This window comes from Macaca mulatta, chromosome 7 (genome assembly GCF_049350105.2).
Source record: "Macaca mulatta isolate MMU2019108-1 chromosome 7, T2T-MMU8v2.0, whole genome shotgun sequence".
NCBI lineage: Eukaryota > Metazoa > Chordata > Mammalia > Primates > Cercopithecidae > Macaca > Macaca mulatta.
In genome coordinates, this window is record NC_133412.1 from 43216891 (window position 1) to 43231774 (window position 14884).

General features: G+C 40.5%; 1 protein-coding gene across 14 annotated transcripts in view; it reads right to left on the reverse strand.

The window, feature by feature from the left end:
- DENND4A (DENN domain containing 4A) overlaps positions 1–13166 on the reverse strand; it is a 130339-nt gene extending 117173 nt beyond the window's left edge. For all 14 annotated transcript variants that reach the window (XM_077939605.1, XM_077939601.1, XM_077939595.1 and 11 more), the window contains exon 1: positions 13075–13166. The gene's annotated coding sequence lies outside the window, so the exon portion shown is untranslated. The remainder of the gene's footprint in view (positions 1–13074) is intronic.
- Between the last annotated feature and the right edge of the window lie 1718 nt (positions 13167–14884).

Below are 14884 nucleotides of genomic sequence, written 5' to 3' on the forward strand. Positions count from 1 at the left end.
TTCTGTGCTCTTGTTCAACCTTTCTCTATAACATGCTTTCATTTATGCCCGAATAAAAAAATACAATCTTAATACAGCTACTTCCCTCACACCTTAATCCAAAAGAGGAAAGGCTATTTAAATGCTACAGTACAGATTAAATGAAGATTAAAAGTAAGTAAAGGGCATTCCTAGAGTTTAACCAGTGCTATTAATAAGAAAAGTATGCTGAATTTTAAATAAGCAACTAATTAAGTGGTACAATTAAGAAATACTAATCATCGGCCGGGCACGGTGGCTCAAGCCTGTAATCCCAGCACTTTGGGAGGCCGAGACGGGCAGATCACGAGGTCAGGAGATCGAGACCATCCTGGCTAACATGGTGAAACCCCGTCTCTACTAAAAAATACAAAAAAAAACTAGCTGGGCGAGGTGGCGGGCGCCTGTAGTCCCAGCTACTCGGGAGGCTGAGGCAGGAGAATGGCTAAACCCGGGAGGCGGAGCTTACAGTGAGCTAAGATCCGGCCACTGCACTCCAGCCTGGGTGACAGAGCAAGACTCCGTCTCAAAAAAAAAAAAAAAAAAAAAAGAAATACTAATCATCAACACCAATTTTTTTTTTTTATTATTATACTTTAAGTTCTAGGGTACCTGTGCACAACGTGCAGGTTTGTTACATATGTATACATTTGCCATGTTGGTGTGCTGCACCCATTAACTCATCATTTACATTAGGTATATCTCCTAATGCTATCCCTCCCTACTTCTCCCATCCCCACAATAGGCCCTGGTGTGTGATGTTCCCCTTCCTGTGTCCAAGCGATCTCACTGTTCAATTCCCACCTATGAGTTAGAACATGCGGTGTTTGGTTTTCTGTTCTTGCGATAGTTTACTGAGAATGATGGTTTCCAGCTGCATCCATGTCCCTACAAAGGACACGAACTCATCCTTTTTTATGGCTGCATAGTATTCCATGGTGTATATGTGCCACATTTTCTTAATCCAGTCTGTCACTGATGGACATTTGGGTTGATTCCAAGTCTTTGCTATTGTGAATAGTGCCGCAATAAACATACGTGTGCATGTGTCTTTACAGCAGCATGATTTATAATCCTTTGGGTATATACCCAGTAATGGGATAGCTGGGTCAAATGGTATTTCTAGTTCTAGATCCTTGAGGAATCGCCACACTGTTTTCCACAATGGATCAACGCCAATTTCAAATTTGTGACAGGACACCAAATGTTGGACCTCTTAGAAAGATTAATGGTCAACTTGCCATGACATTTTCAAAAGCTAGAGTTGTATCTTGCATTTTAAAACCCAGGGTTAGTTGGTTTGTTCTTTCATTCACTAATTCATAGCCTGGTGGAGGAGATATATAAATTAAAATACTTAAGAGCAACAATAGTTATAATAGCTTAGTTACTGAATATTTATTAGTTATAGACATTGTTCTAAGTACTTTACTTGCACTAGCAAACATAAGCTTCACAAACACCTTATGAAGGCATCATTAACTCTATTCACAGGGAAGAAAATGAGGTACACAGAGTTAACACAGTCAAACAGCAAAGTCAGGTTTCAATCCCAGGCAGTCTGGGTCTGGAGGCAACTACTTTATCCTGCCTCTCCACAACTATAGTTCATTCCATAAATTCTTACTGAGTGCCATCTCTGGTCTGGGTGCTTGAGCTATAACACAGTTACCAACAGATTATTCCAAGAGGGTCCCAATTCTCCAGGTAAGAGTATGGATCTGAGAAGGCATTCTAGAGAAAGTAATGCCCGGCTGAGTCCTAAAAGTTGTAAAGGAGTTAGGTAGGCAAAAAGAAAAAGGAAGGAGGAAACAAAGGCATTCCAGGCAGAAGGACTATATAAGCAATGGTCAACAATCCAGAAACAGTATGTATATTCAGCGAATTATCAAAAAGCAGCTCTGCAGAGCTGGAGTGGAAAGTAGAAGACAGAAATTACTAGAGTTAAGATTAGAGAACCAGGTATAAGCCAAGTCATGGAGAGTTTTAATGATATACTAAAATTTTATCACATTCACATGGGGAGTCAATAAAGAATTTTCAGGTTTATGTTTCAAACATACCATTCTAGCAATTCTGAGAAGGTGAATCTCAAGGAGATAAAACTGAAGACAGGAAAATCACAAAAAGGTAAGGAAATAGTTCCTAATAGAGCAGAGGTTGGAACAAGGATGCTGGGGAAGTAAATGATTCAAAAATATTTAGGAGATAAATCCAGCAGAATTCAGTAAATAAATGGATGTAAGGAATGAGAGAGAGAGAGAGAGAGAGAGAGAGAGAGAGAGAAGAAATCATGAAGGATTTCAAAGTTTCTTCCTTGGTTGATGAAGTCAACAGTAGTACATGATGTCTTTGAAAGAAAAACTATAGATAGGGAAATAAAGTCCAGTTTGGACAAGAAGAGTTTGAAGTGAAGATGATAAATAAAATAATTGAATCTGATGCTTTGGAAAGAGACTGATGCTAGAAAAAATGGCCTGGGGAGTAATAGGTAGATACACAGTAATTGAAACTACAGGGATAACTGTAGGTTAGGACAATGTGAAGGCTGAGAACAACTGGCCAACTCAGAAACACCACTGTTTATGGGACAGGCAGAGAATACACAAAAGGGGATGGCATGGTGGAAGTCATGGGGCAGAGTTTCTTGAGAAAGTATTATTGTCATTGGTTACTTTACAAGAGCAAGTTTAGTGATATGAGAAAGTAGAAATTAAACGACAGTGGGATAAAGAGTAAATAAGAGAAAAAGGATTTTAGGACCCCACAAGGGCCCTTGTTGTTGATACAGACAACTCTATCAATTTTCTCATCTGCAAAACTGAGAAAGTAGGTGACTGTGAATACTAAACAATGCACTACACAGGACCTCACATATAGTGTTACAGGCCCTCATAGACTGTTTTCATCCTTGTTCACTACACCTAGCCACATCACGTGCCTTTCTGCTCTCAAACATCCCAGGCCCCTTTGCATTGCAAGGCTTTGCACTTGATACTCCTCTTTCCTCACTCAGCTCTTCACATTTCTGGCTCCTTCTTGCTTGTCGAGTGTCAATCTCCCAAGAGAGGGTTTCCCCAAGAAGTACTCTAACGACTCTCGTTCATTCTCTCAGATCACCCTGTTTTACTTCCTTCATAACCCGTACTACTCTTCGAACTTTTCTTGTTTATTTAAAGATAATATGCCAAAGTGATTAAGAGTGCAGGCTCCACAATCAGACTGGTTGCAAACTGCAGCTTTGTCATTTACTAGCAATGTGACCTCAGACAACTTGTTTAAACTCTCTGTGTCTTAACTTCTTCATCTTTAAAATGGGCAAAATAACACACACACCCCCCCCCTGAAAACAGACAAAAATAAAAATAAAAATAAATGAGTAAAATAATTACCTCATAGACTTCTTGGGGGAGTTAAATTAGCTAAAACATACAAAGTTACTACAGGAATACAGGTACATTTTTAAGTTCTCAAATATTACATATTTAATTACAGTAATCTTAATGTTCTATCAAAGAGCATTTATCAATATGTAACAGATATTACATATTGTAATATCTGTAGCAATAATAATTCTTAGTCCAAATGTAAAGATGTCAACTAACAACCAAATGAAGAAGTGCTATTCTAAGTAAACCTCAGGAAATACTACTGATGGAAGGGATCTTTTTTTTTTTGGCCACAAAAGTTAGGAGGGAAAAAAAAAACACATCTGAAGCTAAAGATCTTTAGTTGAGCAAGGGAAATTTTTATAAGCTTTATATGTAATTACTGTGTAATTTAGATCAATTTAAGAAAAAATAAAAATAATACAGATGTTGGGGAAAAGGTTTGACTTAAGTAACTTTGGGAAACTTGAAACTGGAAACTCTAACAACAAAAAGAACTGTACATAAGCACTGCTCTTTTTTGGTAAAGGCATTTCTCATGGAGATACAGGTTAACAATTCTAAAAGTACTGCACATGGACGATGGGACTGAACAAATAACTTAATGGATGCCAGATGGCGTGAGCCAGATTTCTCACTTTTGGAGGTAATAGATAACAGGGTAAAGCTAGAATGAACTATATAGTATTGATAGTCAAAGACATCAGTATGAACTCATGTTTACCTTAATATAGATACAGATAATAGTTATGTATGTGTATACATACATATATTTTCCAGGTCTATACACTGAAAAGGTCTAGAAGTCATGATATTACAACAGCAATGAGCACACTGAGTAACCAGATCTTGGTTTCTAACATGATTCACCAAAAAATAGAACCAGGGATCCTTGGAAAAATGGCTGATTCTAGGGCTGCGGCAGGAAATATACAAGATGAGTCTGGAACTTTTTCTAGTGCCAGAAAGTAAGGAAGTACTCAAAAAAAAAAACAATGGAGTATGTCCTGTTGATAGAACAATTTGAGCAACAAAATAAATAAAGTAGTATAGGATTATGACCCCAAGTATAAAATAAACATCTATGAATCCATACATATATAAATGATTGAATAAATATATAAATGGGGAAAAAAAAGACTACCCATAGCAGAAGAATTCCAAATAATTTTATAGACAGTGCACCTTTAAGAAAATAGAGCTGGCCGGGCGCTGTGGCTCAAGCCTGTAATCCCAGCACTTTGGGAGGCCGAGACGGGCGGATCACGAGGTCAGGAGATCGAGACCATCCTGGCTAACACGGTGAAACCCCGTTTCTACTAAAAAATACAAAAAACTAGCCGGGCGAGGTGGCGGGCGCCTATAGTCCCAGCTACTCGGGAGGCTGAGGCAGGAGAATGGCGTAAACCCGGGAGGTGGGGCTTGCGGTGAGCTGAGATCCGGCCACTGTACTCCAGCCTGGGCGACACAGCGAGACTCCGTCTCAAAAAAAAAAAAAAAAAAAAAAAAAAAAAGAAAATAGAGCTAGATCCACTGAGTGTGGTCTGCACTTAGTGACTTGTTTCCAAAAAGAGTATGGGAAAACTTTACAGTAGAGAAACCCGGCAAACACTAGCTCAGCCTGGTGACGAAGGTTAACAATATCAGTGATAAGCCATACTGAGAGTATTTCCCTTTGATATGATGCAATGAGAGTGGCACTTTACCTCTGTGACTGTCCTCCCTCAAACCCATAACCCCAGTCTAACCATGAAGAAAGCATCAGACAAACCCAAACTGAGGGACATTCTATAAAATCTCTGACCAATACTCCTCAAAACTATCAAAGTTATCAAAAACAAGGAAAGTCAGAAATGCCATCACAGCCCAGATAAGGTAAGGAAAGATGTCAACTAAATGTATTGTTGTATTCTGGATAGGATCCTGGAACCAAAAAAGAACCTTAGGTAAAAACGAATGAAATCCAAATAAATGAATTTTAGTTAGTAGTAATGTACCAATATTAGTTCCTTAACGCTGACAAATTTAACAATGAAATGTCAGATATTAGCAATATGACAAGACCTCCATTTCTTACAAAAAAAAAAAAATAGGGGAAACTGGGTGCAAGGTATACCTTAACTCCCTGTAACTTTTCTGTAAATCTAAACATTTTCTATAAGAAAACATTTATTCAAATTGAATAAAAATAGTAAAAATATGAGGAAGTTATTGCCTTAACCAATCTGATTTTAGTCCCTTAAGTCATGTATAGTGGGCTGGACAAAAACAGAAATACAAGTTGTATTGTGCAAAATAATCTCAACATGGATGAACCACTTATAATACTGTATGTGTAAGTGCCTATAAGTCATTTTTTTATGTGCACACTTTGATTCCTTAATTGGTAAGCACTTCAGGAGCAGAAAACCCTCCTCCAAGCAGGAGGAGGCCACTCAAATTTGGGACTAAAGCAAAACTGTGGTACTAATTATATTAATAAAACTTCTACCTGGGCCAGGCACGGTGTCCCATGCCTGTAATCTCAGCACTTTGGGAACCTGAGGTGGGCGGATCACTTGAGGTCAGGAGTTCAAGACCAGCCTGACCAAGATGGTGAAACCCCACCTCTAACAAAAAATGCAAAAATTAGCGAGGCATGGTGGTGTATGCCTGCAGTCCCAGCTACTTGGGAGGGCTGAGGCACAAGAATTGCTTGAACCTGGGAGGCCGAGGTTGCAGTGAGTCACCACTGCACTCCAGCCTGGGTGACAAAACGAGACTCTGTCTCAAAAAAAAAAAAAAAAAAAAAATCCATATGACTTTTGTAGAGGTAAATAATTTTTTTTGTTTCTAAATGAAAGCCGAAATACAAAGATCAGAAATTTATAAAGTCTGGGCATGGTGGCTCACGATTATAATTCCAGCACTTTGGGGGGCCAAAGCAGTCACATAGTTTGAGACCAGCCCGGGCAACATGGCAAAACCTAGTCTCTACAAGAAAAAAAAAAAAAAAATTAGCCAGGAATGGTGGCACGTGCTTGTAGTCCCAGCTACTCGGGAGGCTGTGGCAGGAGGATCATTTGAGCTCAAGAGGTTGAGATTGCAGTGAGCCATGATCGCACCATTGCACTCCAACCTGGGTGACAGAGCAACATCCTGTCTCTTTAAAAAAAAAAAAAAAAAAAAAAAAAAGGCCAGGCGCGGTGGCTCAAGCCTGTAATCCCAGCACTTTGGGAGGCTGAGACAGGCGGATCACGAGGTCAGGAGATCGAGATCATCCTGGCTAACACGGTGAAACCCCGTTTCTACTAAAAAATACAAAAAACTAGCTAGGCGAGGTGGCGGGCGCCTGTAGTCCCAGCTACTCAGGAGGCTGAGGCAGGAGAATGGCGTAAACCCGGGAGGTGGAGCTTGCAGTGAGCTGAGATCCGGCCACTGCACTCCAGCCTGGGTGACAGAGCGAGACTCCGTCTCAAAAAAAAAAAAAAAAAAAAAAATTATTAAATTTCTTTTTGTTATTATGTTGTTTTGTACATGAGACATTTTTATTTTTGAAAAGTTTTAAAAATAAAATTACCAAAAAATGTAGTATACACTCACATACTCATACATAAAGCATTAACATTTTTCATTTTTGCTTCTGATTTATATTTAATAGAAAATAACTATATAATAGTTATCACATTGAATTCTGAAACACTGAAACACTTCCTCATGGTCTCAGAAGAGGAATATAACTAAACATACTTGGAGAAAGTACAATGCAAAGCTCACTATCAACAATATATACTATAGGACAAAATTACAGTAACTTGGGTCCACATTGGGCATTGTTCAAGAGACCTGGAAACTTCAAAAGCCAAATAAAAATAAGTTTTCCTAGCATTTGTAACTATGCTGAAAATACCTAAAAACAAACAAAAAAACTTACAAATCAGTAAGAAATCAAAGAATTTGATAACATTAACTGCTGGCAAGGATATGAAAAAACAGAAATTGTCTGCAATATCCTATAAATATCTTATAAAGAGAAAAATATTTATATCCTAGGACCCAGTAATTTTACAGTCAGGTATATGACCTGGAGAAACTATGGCATGTTGCTTCAGGAGCTACAGGAATACTCATGAGACAATGTTTATAATAGATAAAAAATGAAAACAATTTAAATGCTCATCAATAGAGGAAATGATAAATTGTATATATTCCTTCACTGGAACACTATACAGTTGTGTAAATAAGTGAACTAGACCTACGGTATCAACAAGGATTGAGGGCAGAAAAAAATAAAATGAAAAAGCAAGCTTTAAAATCCATATATCATGACACAATCATATTAACAGCTGCTTAAACTTACTATAACATACTTTTTTTTTTTTTTTTTTTTTTTTTTTTTTAGTGCCAGACTCAGTTTTAACTACCTTATATAAATTAGCTTATTTAGGCCAGGCACAGTTGCTCATGCCTGTAATCCCAGCACTTTGGGAGGCCAAGGCAGTAGGATCGCTTGCGCCCAGGAGTTTGAGACCAGCCTGGGCAACATGATGAAACCTAGTCTCTAAAAAGAAAAAAAATAATAATAAAAATAAGTTAAATAAATAAATAAGCTCATTTAATTTTTACAACAATTGTATGAAGTGGACACCTCTATCATCCCTATGTGATCGATGAGGACACTGAGGCATGTAAAGATTAAATAACTTACCTAAGGTCACAAAATTAAGTAGCAGAGTCAAGATTCACACCAAGGGAATATGATTTGAAATGTACTCCAATGTACATGTTCTTCAAAAGCACCCAAAGCAATGCCATGTCATTGTTCATACATACAGTTTATTAAAAAATAAACTAGAAGGATACAAATCAAATTCATTACAACAATTTCCTCTGCGAGGGGAGATGAAGGTGAGGAGGATAAAACTGGGGAGAACAAAAGGGACTTTAACATGATCTGTAATATTCAAGAAAGTATAAAGTTCTACACTGCTCTTTTAGAATTCAATGTGATAACTACGATATAAATAGTTATTTTAAATTAAATATATATCTGAAGCAAAAATGAAATATGTTAACATTTTATATGTGGGTATGTGGGTGTACACAGTTTTGCTATTTATTTTTAAAACTTTTCAAAAATAAAAATCTCTCATCTACAAAACAATATTACAACAAAATTAAGAAATTTAATAAAGTTCTGATCTTCATATTTCAGCTTTCATTTGAAAACAAAAACAGCTAAACTGTGTGAGCTTATGTATGTATATACACTTTAACATACATATGGAAAATGCATTTTTACACAGATCAAGAGAGACAGGTTTTAACAAAGTATGTCAGAAACAGTATCTCTTACTATACATTTTAATGACTCACTATTCTCAGTGAAAATAAAGTATAACACTAGTAGGAAAATTCCCTTGATATCTTTCTACCTCTTTCTTTTTGTCTCTTCTCTCTCTTGCTTTCTACTTGTGATTTTTAACAGAAGGAAGCACAAAGAAGGAACTAAGAAAGTGTCACACATTTTAAAAATAATAACAGCCATAGATGAACATATAGGCAGCCCTTCTAACTATAGGATTCCCAAACCTATAATCAAGTAATGTTTCAAAAATGTATCTGTAAATTTGTTGTCTAGAACTCACAGCACACATTCCTATGAAGAAAGTTACAAAAGCATATGAGCACCAGGAAAAAGATACTGCCTGAGGTGTCAGGCTATTGGCAGAGAAACAGGAAAACCTGAGTACACAATATGTACTGATGGTCCAAAAAGCAAAAAAAAAATTCTGACCCAGGGTCTGAGGCCAGAAATCACTATTCATTTATTTACCTTTGTAATCTCAGTAACTAGCAAATTATCTGGCATCTCATAATCAAAGACCATTGCCTACTGACTGACGAAGTAATGGGGAAATGACTAAGTAGAGGAATCCATCAACAGGTGGCACTGTCAACACAGAACAGCTTTGGTGGAAGAAAGAAAAACCTTGGTGAGAAGCAATGTTTAAAGACACAAAAATCCACATACGTAAAACTATTACAAGGTTAGTGCTGGTTATTAAGAGAACGTCTTCATCTAAATTACAAGCTGTGTCTATTATTGTATAATGAAAATAAGCACGATATTTTGGGTTACTTTTGCTAACAACCTTAAGATAATTTTCCTACTGTAGCAATAGTTATTTGGGATTTTCAGTATTTTCTCCTATGACCCTTGAAAATATTTCAATGTCTTTTTCATAATTAAAAGAGTAATAATTGGCTAGGTGCAGTAATCTCAGCACTTTGAGAGGCCAAGGCGGGCAGATTGTTTGGGTTTACGAGTTCAAGACCAGTCTGGGCAACATGGCAAAACCCCGTCTCAAAAAATAGAAAAATTAGCCAAGCATGGTGGCGCATGCCTGTAGTCCCAGTTACTTGAGAGGCCGAGGTGGGAGGATGGCTTGAGCCTGGAAGGTGGAGGTTGCAGTGAGCTGAGATCGTACCACTGCACTCCAGCCTGGGTGACAGAGCCAGGCCTTGTCTCAAAAAAAAAAAAAAAAGTAGTAATTATTCAGAACAGAGAAAAGCACAAAAACTAAAATAAAAATTACCTATAATTCTATCACCCAGGGATAGCATCTCTTACTATTTTATATATCTCCTGCAAATCTTTTTGCCATCTATACCTATATGTTTCTTTATATTCTAATTTTTCTCTTAACATTATATTGTACTTTCTTATGTCAGTACGTTTTAAAAATGATTTTTAGAAGCTGTATCCACCATATAGATTATCATTAATTTCACCATTCCCATATTATAATGCATTTTGACTATTAAAATTGTTCCACTCTTATAAAATGCTATATAAATTAACCACTTCTTGTTTCTTGTTTTCTGAGACAGGGTCTCACTCTGTTGCCCAGGTTGGAGTGCAGTGGCACAATCATAACTTGCTGCAGCCTCAAACTCCTGGGCTCAAGGGATCCTCCTGCCTTGGCCTCCCAAAGGGCTGGAATCACAGGCATGAGCCACCTAATAGGGCCTAAACACTTCTTAAATGTACATTTCTACATTGGTCTTGTAGAATTCAAAGTGATAACTATGATATACAATAATGAAGTGTGGTGTGCTTGACTCCCTCCATCCCCAGCATCCTCCCACAAATTCTACTGAATAAACAATCTATCTGGGGCATTAGATAGTAAAATAAAATAAAATAAGAAAGGAAGAAAAATGTATCAGCTATTCTCAGTCACTCTTCTTCTACCTGTGGTAGGAAAAAGGAAAAATCGCCCAAAGATAAGTCTCTGACATCGGAGAAGGCAAGAATAACAAGTCAATTTTCCTGCTAGAGCAACTTTTGTTTTCCACCTAGAACAACGCACCATCAATTTAAGTAGGAATAGCACAAGATTTGTTATATACCAAACACCTCTATCTGCATCAGTGCTTTAACTAGGTTTTTGTAGGACATAGAATGCTTCAAAAAATTCTGCAAACAACAAAATATAATGTAACTAATACCACTCAGTGGAAAACCAAGTTTTATAATAGCAATTACACTGGCCGGGTGCGGCAGTTCACGCCTGTAATCTCAGCACTTCGGGAGGCCAAGGCGGGCAGATTGCTTGGGCTCATGAGTTCAAGACCAGTCTGGGCAACCTGGTGAAATCCCGTCTCAAAAAATACAAAAATTAGCCAAGCACGGTGATGCACGCCTGTAGTCCCAGCTACTTTTATTTTACAATTCTATTAACCCCAGCTAATTCTATTTTACAATTCTGCCATAATTTTTTAAATGAATTAATAAATGTCATGTAGTCTCTTACTTCTTCTAGCCTCCCAATTATACTAAATACTATTCAAGTTACCAGAACTAGGACAACAGTTCCAGGAACTTGAGAATCAATAACTCTTTAAACCAGTGGTAATTCATGTGGAAAAGTTCAGAACAAATCAGCATCAACTTCCTGGCTCTCTTGCACAGACAAAAAACTCATATTGCTTCACCAATTTTCAAAAATGTAAATTTGTGTCTATAAGTTTAAAACTTGGGCCAAAATGTATTTATATTTATTCCCAATTTGCGACTGGTATCAAGATCAATTAAATTTCTTAGCAAGTACATTGTTATAAAACTCCACAGTGATCCCAGAATGGAAGGGGCTTAAAAAATAATACAAAACAAAAATTAAACTTCACAGTGAAGTAGGTCTATGTTTAATCATTCAGAAAAAGAAAATTATGTAACATATTATATATAATGATGATAACATATGCTATTCTGGACTGAGAGCTGTGGTTCAAAGGGAAATTGTGTAAATGAAGTAAAAATTGCCCATAATGTTTAATTCTGCCCAAAACAAAGTTTTCGAAAAAGAAGCCAAATATAATATTTTATTTTAAGTTCGAACAGGATTCAAACAGCTCAGAAATTTTGTATACTTAAGTTTTCAAAAGTCGAATCCCAGAACCACTATCAACATAAACTGAATAACTTGCTCAAGAGTCCTTGCTTATTACCCAATCTTAAGTCCCCCAGAATACTTTTAAAAATAATCCCAAATGTACTACAATAGATTAGTGTAACCGGGGCTACACTGTTTACAGGTGTCTCCACCTCCTCCCCCAAGGAGAGAAGAGGTAGACTAGGGTAAACAGAAAATAGAATGAGACTATATACACACCAAATAACAGCTTGTAATCTTGCAAGACCGCTTCTTTCACATTCGGGCTATTCTTTTCATTAATGTATAATACATTTTAAAGAATAACATATTCACAGAGTAATACAATTTCTGCCCTCACGGGTCTCTAGCTGGCTGACACGCGTTTTCTCCTTAAATAAATACATGCCTGTTGACTAATGCCTGTCCTGCTGTTGCAAACAAGAAATAACTGTCCTGTAAGACAAAAACCTCTATGGCTCTAGGCGTAACCATACATTTGAATTAAAAGCACATTGGAACAACAACAAAAATCTTCCAGCACATCTGTCATTTAAAAGCACGATAATGAAAAGCTGTCGCTGCGACCCAATTTTAGGTCACAAGCTTTTTACTGTTTTTCCTGCCCCCCCACCTCCAGAAAGCGATAAACTTCAAAGGGAATGGTGGTAACCAGGAATCGTTCCCTTCCCCCACCACACACCATCCCCAAAAAGACTAGAAAAAAACTGGCCAACTTGGACGCTGGCCGCGCTCACGCAGAACCCGTGCCCGCGGGCCGGGGAAGGCTGGACAGACCCTGGGAGGAAAAGTGGGCCTCCAGGCACCCCGGGCTCCCCCCGCCGCCTGTCTCAGATACCGAGCAGGTGGGATTCCGGGAAGCCACCTCCGACTTACGTAACGGGCTTGTCAAAATCCCAGATCCAGGACCTCCCCCTCCCCGCCCCCACTCGCAAATAACAACAGCCCCAGGCCAGCCTGGAATAGAAAATCTGGAATGAAAACACAGGAGCCCCCCACGCGTCCGACGCAGAGGCGCGGGTGCTACTCTCAGCACCGCCACGCCATCCCGGGGCGGACCGAGCCGCGGAGGACCTCCCGGCTCTCAAGAGCTCTCGGGCGGAGGTCGCGGCCATCCATGCCGCCTCCCCGAGCCCGGCCGCCCCGCTCCCGCGCCCCCGGCTGTCACCTCTCCGGGCCGTGACAGCTCCACCTGCCACCGCTGCCCGGGTCGCCGCCCCCGCACTCACCTCCCAGCTGGCTCCCGAGCGAGCAGCGGATCGAGCTTGAAGAGCCGCGCCGGATTCCCTCACGCGCGGCAGCGGGACACGAGAGGCGGAATGCCGCGGCGCTCTGAGCCCGCTTAGCTCATCCCCAGCCCGGCGCTCCGCCCTCCGCGGCACCCCCGCCCGCCCAGGCCTGCCGTCTCAGTCAGACGGGACTCCCCCTCCCCTCGCGGCCGCCACTGCCTCCGCCTCTTTCTCCGACTCCAGCCGCCGCGGCCACCGCTACCGGCGCCATTTTGGCAATGACGGAAGGGGCGGGGGCGGGAATCACGCGCGCGAGCACCAATCGAAGGCCGGATCTAGCCCTAGTGGGAGGAGAGGGCCGGGTTGAGGGTCGTGGGGTCCTAGCGCCAAACTGACGAGGGGGCGGAGAAGGTGGGCGGGACTAAGTCGCCCTACCCTGTGACGTGCAGTGTAGTTGGGGAAACGCACCGTGGTTCCCCGTCGGGTCAGGAGATCCCAAGCCCCAGGCTGGCGTGGGCGAAGCGTACAGTCCCTTCACCTTTCGCCACCCAGAAGCACAAGAGTCCAGTTCGCGCCAACTGACCTGTTTCTTCCTTCCTCTCCGGCACTCCGGGAGTCCTGAGATTGCCTTGCTCGGTTCGTAGGTCTGAGCTTCTCCACCAAGGGTGCTCAGATTCTCCAGGAAACTCCCTTCAGGGTTAGCAACCGCGGAGTAGGTTTCGGTCCCAAGATAGAAAGGTAAAGCGGGGAATTCAGGGGGTTTCTCCGAAAAGTACGTTGATAAAACCCCAGTTGTTGACTGACGGGGTGTCCATTACTTTGGATTAATTGGATACGGCCTACTTGAACCTGACTTTGGCTCTCCACCATTGATGGCTGTTGACAGATGAAGATAATAAAGCTTGATTACCCCCCACGGGGTTGCTCGGGAGTTAAATTGTATAGTACCTGTGAAGTACTTAGTATAGTGCTTGAAAGTACTAAATAAATGTTAGACGTTATTCTATGGACAAATGAAAGAAGAAACAGGACCCTAAAAATCCCTCTGCTTTAAAGTCAACTTTTCCTAAATTGCATAGCCTTTTACTAACCAAGTTTACAACTTTATTTCCTACCTCCAGTTCTTTCATTGTATTCATTCATTCAGTCAACAATCATCGATACAGAGGGTGCTCAGAGGGTGGTGAGGGAAACAAAACCTCCACCTTCAGGAAACTGCAGTTTAGTGGGAGAAGAGGGACAATAAAAAAGTACTTCAGCACTGTTTTTTTGTTGTTGTTGTTGTTGTTGTTGTTTTTTTTGAGACGGAGTCTTGCTCTGTCGCCCAGGCTGGAGTGCAGTGGCCAGATCTCAGCTCACGGCAAGCTCCGCTTCCCGGGTTCACGCCATTCTCCTGCCTCAGCCTCCCGAGTAGATGGGACTACAGGCGCCCGCCACCTCGCCCGGCTAGGTTTTTTGGGTTTTTTTGTTGTTTTTTTTTTTTGTATTTTTTAGTAGAGACGGGGTTTCACCACGTTAGCCAGGATGGTCTCGATCTCCTGACCTCGTGATCTGCCCGTCTCGGCCTCCCAAAGTGCTGGGATTACAGGCTTTAGCCACTGCCCCCGGCCTTCAGCACGTTTTAAGGGGAAACATGCTATAAAGTTTATAAAAATAACTCTGGGGCCAGGCGCCTTTGCTCATGCCCGTAATCCCAACACGCTTAGGGAGGCCGAGGCAAGAGGTTAGCCTGAGAAGTTCAAGACTAGCCTGGCAAAATGGCGAAAACCCTGTCTCCACCAAAAATACAAAAAATTAGCCGTGCGTGCCG